At 40.6% G+C, this 15,302-nt stretch overlaps 1 long non-coding RNA gene across 1 annotated transcript; it reads right to left on the bottom strand.

Annotated features, from left to right (window-relative positions):
* Positions 1 to 2,429: 2,429 nt before the first annotated feature.
* LOC121284642 lies at positions 2,430 to 15,260 on the bottom strand. Its single transcript, XR_005944527.1, has 2 exons — positions 15,113 to 15,260; positions 2,430 to 4,904 (listed from the first exon to the last, which is right to left on the bottom strand). It is a non-coding gene; the product is annotated as an uncharacterized LOC121284642 (long non-coding RNA).
* Positions 15,261 to 15,302: the final 42 nt, after the last annotated feature.

Below are 15,302 nucleotides of genomic sequence, written 5' to 3'. Positions count from 1 at the left end.
CACCTTCAGTTTGTCCGCAAGCATGACCCAGACCTCCCTGTCGCTTGCCATTTCAACACACCACCCTGCTCTCATGCCCACATGTCTGTCCTTGGCCTGCTGCAATGTTCCAGTGAAGCTCAACGCAAACTGGAGGAATAGCACCTCATCTTCCGACTAGGCACTATACAGCCCTTCCGCACTGAATATTGAGTTCAACAACTTTAGATCATGAACTCTCTCCTCCATCACCATCCCCTTTCCAATCCCCCTTTTCCCAATAATTTATATATATTTTTCTTTTCCCACCTATTTCCATTATTTTTAAATGTATTTCCATCCATTGTTTTATCTCTACCTTTTAGCCTATGTTGATCTCTTCCCCCCCACACCCCATCCCCATTAGGGCTATGTGTACCTTGCTCGTCCTTTCTACCCTTAATGTCACCATTAGCACATTTTTTAGCTAATATCACCACCCTCAACACCACTTTGTCCTTTTGTCTATGACATCTTTTGGCAATCTCCATCTATCACTGGCCCTCTATCCAGATCTACCTGTCCCACACGCAACCCCCTCCACCACCACCCCCCCCCCCCCACCCCCAACCCCCCAACCCCCCACCCCCTTAAAGCAGCTTATATTTCACCTCTTTTCTATTTTTCCTTACTTCTGTTGAAGAGTCATATGGTCTTGAAACGTTAACTGTTTTCCTCTCCGCAGATGCTGTCAGACCTGCTGAGTTTTTCCAGGTATTTTGTTTTTGATGTGCATCATTTTCTTTGATTTTAAATAAATACATGGTCAGAGTCCAAGGGTCCATATGTACCCAGTGTCAGTATCTGTTCCCTTCCCTTGCCTGGGGAATTGTCTGGTATCCAGCCTTCTTTGGGAAGTATTGTTAAGCCTCAGATTTATGAAAAAAGATATTTTCTGAATACAAAGAGTAAGATAAGAAAATACTATTGTCTCATTGTAAGCTAATGTCATCCATTGTTCTTCAATAATTGTTGAATTTTCTTCCCTTCAATACCCATCCTGATTGTCCTTAAGAAGACAATCTGTGTGCTCTTGCTATCAAAGATAAGACAAGTTCCAAAAAGTCCAGGAAAATAAATTATGGTCTTTAAAAATCAGCAAAATTGGAAACACTATGTTGTAGTCATCTTTTTCCAAATAATTTATTAAACGTTCTGTTTGGAATATTGCCTCCCCATCATAAAATTTGTAATTAATGCTAAGCATAATGCACTGAACGCTAACTTAGTATCTTTACTATCTTATATTCTATAATGAAGGCTTGGGCTGCTGAGTAACAATTAACATTTGCACCACATAAGTGCCAGGGAATGACAATCTACAGCAAGAGTGAATTTAACCACCTCTCCTTGACATTCAATAGCATTACCAAGGCTGAATTCACAATCAATGTCCTGGGGGTCACCATTGACCATAAGTTTAACTAGATACATGAATACTGTTGCCACAAGAGCAGATCAGAATCTGGGTATCCTGTGGTGAGTAACTCCACTATACATCAGCTACAAGACACAAGTCAGGAATGTGATGGAATAACCTCCACCTGCCTGGATGAGTGAAGCATAACACCACTCAAGAAACTTGATACCATACAGGACAAAGCAGTTCTCTTGACTGGCACCCCAACCACCACCTTAAACATTCACTCCCTCTACCACTGGCATCCTCACTGCTATAGTCTGTACCATTTACAATATGCACTGCAGCAACTCGCCAAGACTTCTTCAACTGCACCTTCCAAACATGCAATTTCTACCACCTAGAAGGATAAGGGCAATAGGCACATGGGAACACCACCACCACCTGCAACTTTCCCTCCAAGTCACACACCAACCTGATTTGGAAATATATCACGGTTCCTTCCTAGCAGTTTGGTCAAAAAATTGAAACTCTACCTAACAGTATTGTGGGTGTCCCTACAACATAAGGACTGCACCAGTTCAAGAAGTCAATTCACAATCAGCTTCTCAAGGCCCACTGGGGATGGACAATAAATGCTGGCCTTTCTAGCTACACCCACATCAGATGAATTAATAAAATGAAACGAATATATGTGATATTACTTGGAGATGAATTACTGTTATTGTAAAGATGAACAGCAGAAATTCAGCTGCTAAGATTTTCCATTAAACAGGCTAAAATTTAAACCATTGTAGCAAAAATTGAAGTAATAGGCAATAGTAAAACATACTGTCTCACTTTTCAATTTTCACAATCAATTTTTTAAAGTAGTTCATAATTTATTATGAACTTCCGTTGTTATGATAATGATATTGGAAGAGAACACTTTGTTGGTATTGTGTAATTTTGCACTATTGTACTGCCCAGGTGCTCATGATAACTCCATAACAAATTGATAATTTGTGCAAGCAGGTGAGAAAATTAATATTCAATAACTGACAAGGTGTTATTGTTTTAAATATCTTTGTTAAACAAATAACAGGTATAAATATCAATAAATACAATATGTAACAAGCATTCCCTTGAAAAAATTTAATTCCAAAAGTTTCTGAAAACAAAAATGTCCATGTGATACTTTAAACCAAGTGTGCTAACAAGAATTCACTGGTCTGTATGATCCATGCATAACATTGCAATAAGAATATATGTGCGCCTTAAATTTTAAAATTAAGAACATGGGTTGGTGAATTTCTAGCAGGCTATCCTGCTCATATTCCAAAACTTTGTTTATTCCAATTTTTCCAGTGTCGGTCAGCAGTCCTTCCATTAGAGTTATGGAGGATGAGCAGGAAAACACCACGTGATCTGTCTTTTCCAATTATTGTCTGCATAATACACTGTGCCTCATATGCATCAGCTGTGTCATTTGCATATTTTTAAGAAGAGCTGAATGCAGTCTCTATCCCTTATCACTCAGCCTGTAAGATCCTCATAACTCTGCCCTCAAGCACTTTTCCTCTCCAGGGTTTTAAATTGTCTGACACTCATGACAAATAAAAAAACCGATTTCTTTAGCAGCATTTTGTCTCAGTGGGAAAATGTCAATCACTGCTACCCTGTCTCTGACACTCTAGGCATGAATTTTAATAATCCAAGATATATAAAGGCGCATGGTTAAAAACCTGATGAGATCACATTACTATGTCAGGATGGAACTGTAATTAAAAGCGATTTCTGATTTGATCGGTTTTCCTGATTTTGCATCATACCTCTACAACAATTGGATATCTCTTTTAAAGTATAATGAACAGAAGGTACTATTTTACTTCCCTTTCCTGAAATAAACTTGTGTTATAGAGTCCATCAGTATCTTCTGTGTTGAATATTCTGTGACATCCAAAGATTCCTTCAAAGATGAAGTTGATTGACATTTCAGTCCAATGCCAGAGCATAGTCTTCGATCCTGGGGGAAGTATTACTTCCCATGCTGATTGAAATTGCTACCCATTCAGCTGCAAGTTTCCGTCAATCACTGTACAAAGTTAGCACACTAAAACCTTCTTAACTGTTTACATAAAACATCTTCAAAATTACCTGAGGCAAAAGATTTTTCAAAGATTGAACACCACTGGAATAACATAATTATATTTATATTGTATAACTCATTACATACAATTTTTAACTAAACCACGCTATCTCTTTACATGGGCAAGCAGAATGAAATTCAAATGTAGTTTTGCATTGCTACAAAAACATTGCAGGGCATACAAGCGTGCAGTGTAACTACAGCCTAATCAGCATCTGCTCAGTACTGAGTATGGGACTACCTCAATGAGAACCTCACACCACTTTAAAATTAAGGTTTGGTGGGTTTGAAACATCCACTTGACCATCTTTGGATTTCTAATGATCCAAATGTACCACTGGTACTTTTTCTAACTTCAACAGTCAAATAATGAGCAGAGCTCTGCACCTGGTTTAATATGTATACATGGAGCTCTGCCCTCCCAGCAGGCCTGGCCAGCTCTGGATTCTTCCACAGCTGCTATATCTGGCAACTAGAATCAAGTTTTTATTAATACATATTCCAAAACGTATATCCAGGAGGAACAATTTTACTCCCTTACTCCAGTCATAGTAATTGCCTCCATCCCCCTCAATCCTCTTTGGCCACTTCAAACCACTTCCAGGTACCACCTTTGGGCTGCTGTTCAAAGGCACAAGTTTCCTAAGAAGCACAACAGGCTGTTGCACAAAAGGCTAATGAGGCCTGAGGCCCATTTTTAAGCATCTTAATTGGTGCACATGCTGCCTATGCAGCATCAACTCTGAGTTTGAGATAGGACAAATCAGAGAGTTCTGGGGTGTGGTTGGGGGGTGGGGCTTGCAGATTGTGATGCCTCAGTAGTTTTCAGCAATGGGGTGGAACAAAGCCACTGTAATAAACTTGAAGAGTGCAGGTCAGGTTTCTTGTAAGGAACAGTGAACTTTAGTAACAGACTTCAGAGGGGCCACATGCTTGTTGCAAGACCAAGGCTAAAAAACCCTCTGTACAGTCACATGATCTCCATAACAGTAAAAAATGGTTTAACTAACAATCATTACATTCCTCCCCTTTAATTTTGTTTTACCCTCTTATTTACAAAACATCTGAACCCATACTATATACAATTATATACAGTTCATGCCATTATAAATTCAGTCTTTGAGGTGGTTTTCGGATTCGGGTACAGTGACACAACTCTACAGTTGGAGCTGTATTGGATCGACTGGCGCAGGAACTGCACTTTCAGGGACATCTTGAGGCAATGGCACTTCGGAATTATTTGCTTCAACAGAGACATCTGGTATATCTATTCTTTGTCGATCTGGCATCTCAGGTGTTTCAACTTACAATTTCAGGTGGATTAACTGGTTGTTGGAGGGTTTCTCGACTTCTGAGGTGATCCAAGTGTTTCCCAGCAATCCTGTTTTCCACTTCCACCTGATAAGATAACACACCTGTTTCAGAGATGATTGTACCAGGGACCCATCTCGGTCCAATTGCTAAATTTCATACAAAAGCTGTCTCTCCCAGAGTAAGCTCTCAACCTTTACTGTGGACATCATGATTTACTTTCTGACTCCTCTGGTTTCTCTTGACCTTCCCCTCTAAATTAAGAAATACTATACTCAATCTCGCACGAAGTTGGCACTTCAACAATTCAACCAGTTAAACCAGTGGTCACATGAGGAGTTGTGTGATAGCTGAACAGGAATCTTGAAATTTGTGTTTCTAATGCTCCTTATGCTTGTTTCTTATGCCTGTTTTAAAGGTTTGTATTGCTCTTTCAGCTAAGCCATTAGGCAAGAGATGGTACGGTGCTGTTTTGATGTGTTTAATCCCATTTAGGCTCACAAATCTTTGTGCTAGTGGAAGCCATACCATTGTCTAACACAAGAACTTCAGGTAAACCAAGAACACTGAAACCCTGGCACTGTTTTTTAATGGTTGCAGACAAAGTGGGTGATCTCACTTCAAGCACATCCATCCATTTGGAATATGCATCAATAATCACAAGAAACATGATGCCTAGAAATGGACCTACATACCCTATATGTAGTCTAACCCAGGGTCGACCAGGCCACTCCCATGGATGCAGTGGGCTGAAACGGGCAACTTCTGCTGTTGCTGGCATTGGAGACAGTGTTTCACCATTTTTTTCTATATCACTGTCAATACCTTTGTCTGTCTCGCGCAGACTGGTGATGAGTCCAGGAAATTTAATGAAAGTACTATCTCTTGAGGTACTGGTACATGTGTAATGCTGTCAGGCATAGGAACTCAACTGAGGGTGTCTGCATTTGCTATATGCAAACCCGGACAATGCATTAAAGTGTACTCATATGCCTACAAAATTAAAGTCCACCTTTGAATTCTAGCAGAAGCTATCTGTGGTGCTGTCTTATCTTCACTAAACAATCCTAACATGATTTGTGATCTGACATTATGGCGAAGTGACGACCATGTAAATATTGATGAAACTGCTTTATTCCAAACCCAATAGATAAGCCCTCTTTTTCAATTTGCGGCTATCCTTTCTCAGCTGCAGAAAGGATTCTGGATACATACCCTATCGGTCTTTCAGATCCATCCCCCATCTTGTGCAACAATACTGCTCCTACACTGGGGAGATGCATCACAAGCGAGTATCAATTCCTTAGACGCGTCATAACGCACTAGCAGACACGACGAGTATAAAAGCTTCTTAATTCTAATGAAGGCTTCCTCTTGTTGAGCCTTCCAGGACCATCTGTGGTTCTTCTTCAATAATAAATGCAAAGGGACTAACACTGTAGATAGATCAGGCAAAAATCAACCATAATAGTTTACCATGTCCAAAAGAGACTTGAGCTCTGTGACATTAGTAGGAGAGGGCGCTTCCTTGATTGCCCTGACTTTCTCCTCTAATGGATGCAACCCTTGGGCATCCACTTGTTGACCCAGATATGCAACTTCCTTCACTTGGAAGGTACACTTTTCAGCCTCTAAAAATCTCTTCGGAACCTCTTCCAGGTTTGCCATGTACTCTGCTTCTGTGGATCCTGTGATTAAGATGTCATCCAGATACACTGTAGCTCAGGGAAATCCTTGCAGGAAGCTTTCAATGATTCTCTGGAAAATTGCACAGGCAGAGGACACACTGAAGTGTAGGCATGTATACTGGTACAGGCCCTTGTGCGTGTTTATGGTGATGTAGCTTCTTGATGTGTTTTAGAGCTTGAGCTGCTGATATGCTTGGCTCATATCCAGTTTAGTATAAGATCTTCCTCCTGTGAGTTTAGCATACAGATCTTCAATCTTTGGGATTGGGTATTTGTCCAATTTCGCAGCCTTGTTTACTATTAATTTATAATCCCTGCAGACGGGAATGGTTTGATCCGGCTTTAGCACGGGGACTATGGGTGCTGCCCATTCTGAAAATTGGACTAGCTGTATTATTCCTAATTTCTTCAAATGGCATAATTCCACATCAACCTTTTCTCTCAGAGCGTAAGGCACAGGTCTTGCCTTAAAAAAACCTGGATGTTGCTTCAGGGTTCACATGTATTTTAGCTTGCAGACTTTTGATTTTGCCCCAACTCGTCTCAGAATACTCTGTCACACTTTTTCAATAACTCCGGAATTCCTCCAGTCCTGACCTGAAAAAATTCTGGCCAATTTAGTTTGATTTTCTTCAACCAATCATGGCCCAGAAGGCTAAGCCCTTCTCCAGTTGCAACAATTATTGGCAGTTGAGCTGTCTGATGTCTGCATGATACAGGTTACAGAGGTGATGCCTTTCATCTGTATAGCTTCTCCTGTATATCTTTTTAACTGAGCAGCAGTTTTTTCCAAACTCAATGGCTGGGTACCTTCTCTGAGGTATTTAAAGATGTATTCTCACACCACTGTGGTCGATGCTCCCATGTCTACCTCCATGAGCAGAGGCTTTCCATTTACTTTAAGTGTAACAATGATTGGTCCAGTTTTCCTGGTCTTCAGATTGTGCAGGGAATAAACGTCAGTCTCAGTAACTTCTGGCTCTTCTATATTGTGCACTTCATTTAACTTGGCTTGCTATCAGAATGGCTGCCTTAATCGAGTTCTGCATTGTTTATAACAACATGCCCTTTCTCTGTGGCAGTAGTGGCATTCTGCCTCTTTAAATCTACAAACTTTGGGTGCATGATTTCCCCCACAACGGTAACACTTTAACTTATGGGTTACTGGTGATCTGCTTCCAGCATTTCTTTTCACTTTTCCAGAAGTAGGGACTGTGTCCCGCTTCACTGTAGCCTCCCTGATCTTCATGCCATGCCCGGTGGCAGGTTCCCGCCCTAGCTACAAAACAGCACCATGTTGCACATTCTGCAGGGCCTGCGAATCCCTTTCAACACTCTCCATTGCTAGCACTATCTCCATGGCGCGCTACAGCTCTTTCTTAACTTCTGCAAGCAAACAGCGCTGAATGGCATCATCATTCATGCCGCAAACCAAACGATCTTGTAACATGTCGTTTAAAGTATCACTGAAGTCATAGTGCTCCGTTAACTGTTTTAACTTGCCAATATACATTGCAATTGACTCTCTGGGGGCCCTTATTCACGGGTTAAACTTGAATCTTTGCATGATCACAGAGGGTTTAGGTTGAAAATGTTCTTTCGCAAGATCGACTAGCTTGGTGAAGGATCTGGAATTTGGCAGAGGCATCAAGCTACAGATTAGGTTATAGGTTTTGCTCCTACAGATACTTAGGAGAATTGCCTTCTTTTTCTCCTCTGTTGTTATTTCATTGGCTACAAAGTAGAACCCTAATCATTCAATGTATTGACTCCAATATTCAACAATTCTACCAAAGTGAGGCATTGCTGTTGAGTATACTTCTTCCCTTAAAATATCAAAATACTCACAGTCACATGGCAAGGTGCTGCATCAGCGCTTTTTATCCTCGTCGCCAGTATAATAAACTTGGACCATGCAGGATAGGTTTCTTGTAAGAAACAGTGAACTATATTAACAGACTTCAGAGGAGACTACATGCTTGTTCCAAGACCAAGGCTAAAAAAGCTCTGCCCCTAAGATTCCCCACACTTAGGGCTAATTGGTCTATACAGTCACATGATCCCCATAACAGTAAGAAATGGTTTAACTTACAATCATTACAGCCATGTGGGGATTTAGGAATAAGGATGAGAATTTTAAATTTCAGGCACTAGAGAACTGAAAGCTAATGTCGGTAATTGATAAAAGGGGTAACAGTGGAGGGGGAATGGGGTGCAGGCAACAGAGTTTTTCATGAGGTTTTAAAAGATGAAAGCATGGGAGGCAAGCTGAGGAACAACACTGGAATAGTTGAGACTGGAGGTGTCAAGGACACAGTATGACTTTACTCATCTGCAAATAAAATTCAGATTGGCAGTTATTGCTGTAATGTGGGATAACTTGTTTGCCATTTGCAGACAGCTAGGTTTCACAGCAGCAATGAGATAAGTAAGCAGATAATTCTTTTTAATGACGTTTGTTAAGGGATAAAAACTGACACCAGGACAAAACCCCTTCTTTAAAAAGCACCATGGGATCTTTTATGTCCTGAGAAGACAAATTGGACCTTGGTTTAAAGCTTTATCGAAAATCCAGCACCTCAGGTGTTGCAGCACTCCCTCAGTCCTTCACTCCAGTGTTCTCAAGTCTCTGAAGTGGGGCTTAGATCTGCATTTTGCAGCTGTAGATGGGCTGGGTAGGAGTAAAGATGAACAACGTTATGGAATTGAGAACAGGTATTTTGTGTGATGGAAAGGAAACGGGGTTGCAAATTCAGTATGGGATTGAATATGATGCCAAGCTGTGACAAGGATTAGGTCCTGAATTTTGGGGGTTATATGGCATTCAAGAAGAATAGGAAAATGGGTAAAGGTGGAGGGGTAGCACTGTTGATCAAGGATGGCATTTGTGCAATTATTAGAGATGACCTTGGTTCAAGAGATCAGGATGTAGCGTCGTTATGGGTGGAGATGAGGAATAGTAGGGGAAAGAAGTCACTAATGGGAGTGGTCCACAACCCCCCCTAACAGTAGCTACAGTGTAGGACAAAGTATACAAGAAGAAATATTGGATGCCTGTGATAAGTGACAGCAATAATTATGGGTGATTTTAATCTACATATAAACGGGAAAAATCAGCTTGGCAGTAGTAGCCTGGATGAGGAGTTCATAGAATGCTTTTGAGAAAGTTTCTTAGAGCAGCATGTTACGGAGCCAACCAGAGAGCAGGTTATATTAGACTTGGTATTGTGTAATGTAACAGGATTAATTAATGACCTCCGAATGAAGGCACCCATAGGTAGCAGCAACCACAAAATGTTTGAATTTTACTTCCAGTTTGAAAGGGAGAAGTGTGGGTCTAAGACTAGTATTTTAAACTTAAATAAGGGCAACTACGTGGGCATAAAATCTGAGCTAGCTGGTGAAATGGGATACAATTATTATTATTTAATTATAATTATTATTATTAATACAAAAAAATGGGATACATTACCAAGGAGAAGGTGCTAGTAAAACAGATGGATTACACCCCAGAGTTCTGAAGGAGATAGCTGAAGAGAAAGTGGAGGCGTTAGTGGTGATCTTTCAGGAATCACTTGAGTCAGGGAGAGTCCCAGAGGACTGGAAAATCGCTAATGTAACCCCCGTTTAAGAAGGGAGTGAGGCAAAAGACAGGAAATTACAGGCCTGACCTCGGTCGTTGGTAAGATTTTAGAGTCCATTATTAAGGATGAGATTTCAGAATACTTGGAAGTGCATGGTAAAATAGGGCAAAGTCAGTATGGTTTCATGAAGGGGAGGTCATGTCTGACAAATCTGTTAGAATTCTTTGGGGACGTATCGAGCAGGTTAGACAAAGGATAGCCAATGGATGTTATCTACTTGGACTTCCAGAAGACCTTTGACAAGGTGCCGCACAGGAGGCTGCTCAGTAAGATAAGAGCCCATAGTGTTAGAGGCAAGGTACTAGCATGGACAGAAGATTGGCTGTCTGGCAGGAAGCAGAGAGTGGGGATAAGGGGGTCCTTCTCAGGATGGCAGCCGGTGAATAGTGGAGTTCCGCAGAGGTCAGTGTTGGGACCACAACTTTTCACTTTATATGTTAATGATCTAGATGAAGGAACTGAGGGCATTCTGTCCATGTTTGCAGATGATACAAAGATAGGTGGAGGGACAGGTAGTATTGAGGAGGCAGGGAGGCTGAAGAGGGATTTAAACAGGTTAGGAGAATGGGCAAAGAAATGGCAGATGGAATACAACGTGGGGAAGTGTGAGGTCATGCACTTTGGTAGGAAGAAAAGAGGCATGGACTTTTTTCTAAATGGGGAGAGAATTCAGAAATCTGGAGTGCAAAGGGACTTGGGAGTCCTAATCCAGGATTCTCTCAAGGTTAACTTGCAGGTTGAGTCAGTAGTTAGAAAGGCAAATGCAATGTTGGCATTTATTTTGAGAGGACTAGAACATTAAAGCAAGGATGTGCGGCTGAGCCTTTATAAGGCTCTGGTCAGATCACATTTAGAATATTGTGAGCAATTTTGGGCCTCGTATCTCAGGAAGGATGTTCTGGCCCTGGAGAGGGTCCAGAGGAGGTTCACGAGAATGATCCCAGGAATGAAAGGCTTAACATATGAGGAACGTTTGAGGACTCTGGGTCTATACTTGATGGAGTTTAGAAGGATGAGAGGGGATCTGATTGAAACTTACATAATACTGAAAGGCCTGGATAGAGTGGACGTGGGGAAGATGTTTCCATTAGTAGGAGAGACTAAGACCTGAGGGCACAGCCTCAGAGTAAAGGGAAGACCTTTTAGAACAGAGATGAGGAGAAACTTTTTTTAGCCAGAGAGTGGTGAATCTATGGAATTCATTGCCACAGGAGGCCAGGTTATTGAATGTATTTAAGACCGAGATAGATAGGTTCTTGATTGGTAAGGGGATCAAAGGTTATGGGGAGAAGGCGGGAGAATGGGGTTGAGAAACTTATCAGCCATGATTGAATAGTGGAGCAGACTCAATGGGCTGAATGGCCTAATTTCTGCTCCTATGTCTTATGGTCTACAAGACTAGGGGATAGATCAATAGAGAAGCAGTGGCAGCCATTTAAGGGGATATTTCAGAATACCCATAATAAGTATATTCCTACTATAAAGAAAAATTCTAAAGGGAGGACCCACCATTCGTGGTTAACTAAAGAAATTAAGGAAAGCATCAAACTAAAGGAAAAAGCATATAACTGCGCAAAGATGAGTGGCAGGTCAGATCATTGGTAAGAATATAAAGAACGGCAGAGAATCAGAAGTAAGAAATTAGAGTACGAGAGGAAGCCTGCTAGAAATGTAAAAATGGATAGCAAAAGTGTCTAGATCTATGTAAAAAGGAAAAGAGTAAGCAAAGCGAGTGTTGGTCCTCAAGAGAGTGAGAATGGGGAGTTAATAGTAGATAATAAGGAAATGGTGGAAGAAATGAACAAATATTTTGCTTCTGCCTTCACCATAGAGGATACAAAAAACATTCCAGTAATAGCTATAAATCAGGAATTGGAAGGGAGACGGGAACTTGGTGAAATTATAATCACTAGGGAAGCAGTTGTTATGACGTGGTAGATGATGTGTGCCAGGCGGACCAAATCCACAAGGGAAACTTGGCCACACTATCACAATGGTTTTGCAATTTGTGTTTATTACGAGAAGATTTGTGCACTGAATTCAGCAATAATGAGTCCACTAACATAGTTAGAGATTTTAAAAATTAACTTAAAACATTTATTAACAAAAGAAAAGATTTCAAGCACATACATAAGATTACAGTTCAATAATACAATTACAAACACCAAAATTCCTAATTAAACTGACTCCCAACTACACACCCTCTTTAAGGCAACAGTCAAAAATAGATTTTAAATTTAGATAGGCAATCCAGCAAGTTTAGCACAGCACGCACTCGACACCAGATTTCTCCAACTTTTGTGACTGGACACAGCAGACTTCTGCAAAAGTGGCTGGAGGCTTTTTTCCAAGGTTGTTTTACATGGTCCTTTTAGATCTTACGTGGCCCTCCAACACAGCCTTCCAACCTTCTATATATACGTTTCTCTCTCTTTAATCTGTAAATTCCATTTTTTTAAAAGTCTTTGGAAATTTACATTTCCCATAATATAAAAATCGTTCATGTTGCCAATATGGTCAGTACCTTTGGGAAAAATGAACATACTGCTTGGCCTTGCTTATCTTGTTAATTGTAAACATCCCATCATCCCTTTGAAACCTAATCAAATCTTTCACTTGTCTAAAATGCAAATTACCTTCACACCCTACATACTAAGCCCTCATCCATGTTTAGTCATTAGCATTTCAAATGCCTTTTACACCTAACTTCCTTCGATAATTTCAATCTTGCAGTCTGACTCCAATTCAATTAAATCACAGACAGAACCATTCATACTCACACATAAGAAGCCACAATAATATAAAAAATGATAGTTTCATGACATGATACTGAGCAAACTGATGGAGCTGCGGGCTGGCAAGTTTCCTGGTCCTGAAGGACTTCATTCTAGGGCCTTAAAAGAGGTGGCTAATGAGATAGTAGATGCCTTGGCATTAATTTTCCAAAATTCCTAGGTTCTGGAAAGGTTCCAGCAGACTGGAAAGTAGCAAATGTAACCCCTCTGTTCAAGAAGGGGGGGGGCGGTGGCAGAAAACAGGAAACGATAGGCCAGTTAGCTTGACATCTGTCATGGAGAGAGTGTTAGAATTGGTCATTAAAGAGGTTATAGCTGGGCACTTAGAGAAACTCAAAGTAATTAGGAAGAATCAACATGGTTTTGTGAAAGGGAAATATTGTTTTACCAATTTACTGCAGTTCTTTGAAGGAGAACCATGCGCTGTGCATAAAGGGGAGCCTGTAGACATGCTGTACTTGGATTTCCATAAGGCATTTGATAAAGTGTCACATCAAAGGTTATTGCGGAAAAGAAAAGCTCATGGTTTGGAGGTAATGTATTAGCATGGATAGAAGGCTGGCTGTCTGGCAGAAAACATGATGTACTGATTGAAATATCGCAGGGGTCTCTGCTGAGGCCTCAACTTTTTACAATCAATATCAATGACTTAGATGAGGGGAGTGAAGGCATGGTAGCTAAATTTGCAGATGACACAAAGCTGGTTAGGAAAGTATGTTGTGAAGAGGACATGAGATTGAAGACAGATATAGATAGGTTGAGTGAATGGGCAAAAATATAGTTGATGAAGTATAATGTGGGAAATGTGAAGTTGTTCACTTTGGCAGAAAGAATAAAAAAGCAGAGTATTACTTAAACAGAGAATCGTTCCAAATTCTGAGCTGCAGAGCAATCTAGGTGTTCCAGTGCATTAGTCACAAAAAGTTAGTATGCAGGTACAGCAAGTAATTGAGAAGGCCAATGGAATGCTATCCTTTATTACGAGAGAAATTGAACATAAAAGTAAGGATTTTATGCTTCAGTTATACAGGGCATTGGTGAAACCACACCTCGAATTTTGTATGCAGGTTTGGTCTCCTTATTTATTGTACAAGAGGTGGTTCAGAGGAGTTTTACTAGATTGATAGCTGGAATGAGTGGGCTGTCTTATGAGGAAAGGTTAGACAAACTGGGCTTGTTTCCACTGAAGATTAGAAGAGTGAGGGGTGACTTGATTGAAGTATATAAGATCCTGAACAGTATTGACAAAGTGGATGTGGAAAGGATGTTTCCTCTTGTTGGTGAGTCCAGAACTAGGGGGCACTGTTTTAAAATTAGGTGTTGCCCTTTTAGGATAGAGACGAGGAGAATTTTTTTCTCTCAGACAGCTGTGTGACATTGGAACTCTCTGCTCAGAAGGAGGTGGATTCAGGGTTATTGAACACTTTTAAGGTGGAGTTAGATAGATTCTTCCTCGGCAAGGGAATCGAAGGTTATCAGGGGTAGATGGGAATGTGAAATTCAAAACACAAACAGATCAGCCATGATCTTAATGAGTGGTGGAGCAGGCTCAAGGGGCCTAATGTCCTACTTCTTATGTTCGTATGTAAGTCTGGTTTAGTCTGAAACAGTGGCCAGAGTGGCAGATGAAATAGATGGCAAGGATACAGAGCTTGTCAGGATGACTTCAGTTTTCCCAATGTTTAGGTAGAAAAATTGCAGCTCTTTCAAAACACCGTATTAGACAGTCTGCCAAAATAGTGGTGGTGACAAGAAAAATGATGGAGAGATCACATTGTGTGTTATCAGCAAAAGGTAAAAAGACAGAAAAGAAAGAACCTATAATTCTCTGACTTACTATGTGCAATGTCATGGGAGGCCATCCAGTAAAATATTAACAATTTTACACCTTCACACAATTGATTTGTTCCACATGACTTTCCAGTTTTCATATTCTTGCCACAATTTAAATTTCCATATCCACATTTATTTATCCATGTTACATCATCGCTTTACTGAACTCTGACTTGTGTGATCTAGCTACAAAGCTGCTAGTTTATCTCAAAGTGCTTTCTGAAAATTTTCAACTGCCTTTTGGAGGAGTGATGAAAGAGAGCTCATATTATCAAATTTTTAAAAAGTTACATTTTGAAGATCATTGGTTTACATCCTGCGAGAAAAAGTTCTACCTTATATATCCACAGCACCGTTTACTTCATTACTCTGATTTGATTAAGGTTCCATTCTGGAGGTTTCACATATAAGAGGGTGTGGAGGGAGGAGGTAAGCAACAAACATCTCCAACATCCCTTGCGCCACCATTGATATTGCGCACGCAGCTGTCACTCAGACCCCGCCCCCCCACCATGCGCGCGTCCC

The sequence above is a fragment of the Carcharodon carcharias genome, chromosome 12, assembly GCF_017639515.1.
Source record: "Carcharodon carcharias isolate sCarCar2 chromosome 12, sCarCar2.pri, whole genome shotgun sequence".
NCBI lineage: Eukaryota > Metazoa > Chordata > Chondrichthyes > Lamniformes > Lamnidae > Carcharodon > Carcharodon carcharias.
The sequence above is the reverse complement of the archived record's forward strand: the minus strand, read 5'-3'. Positions and strand labels throughout refer to the sequence as shown.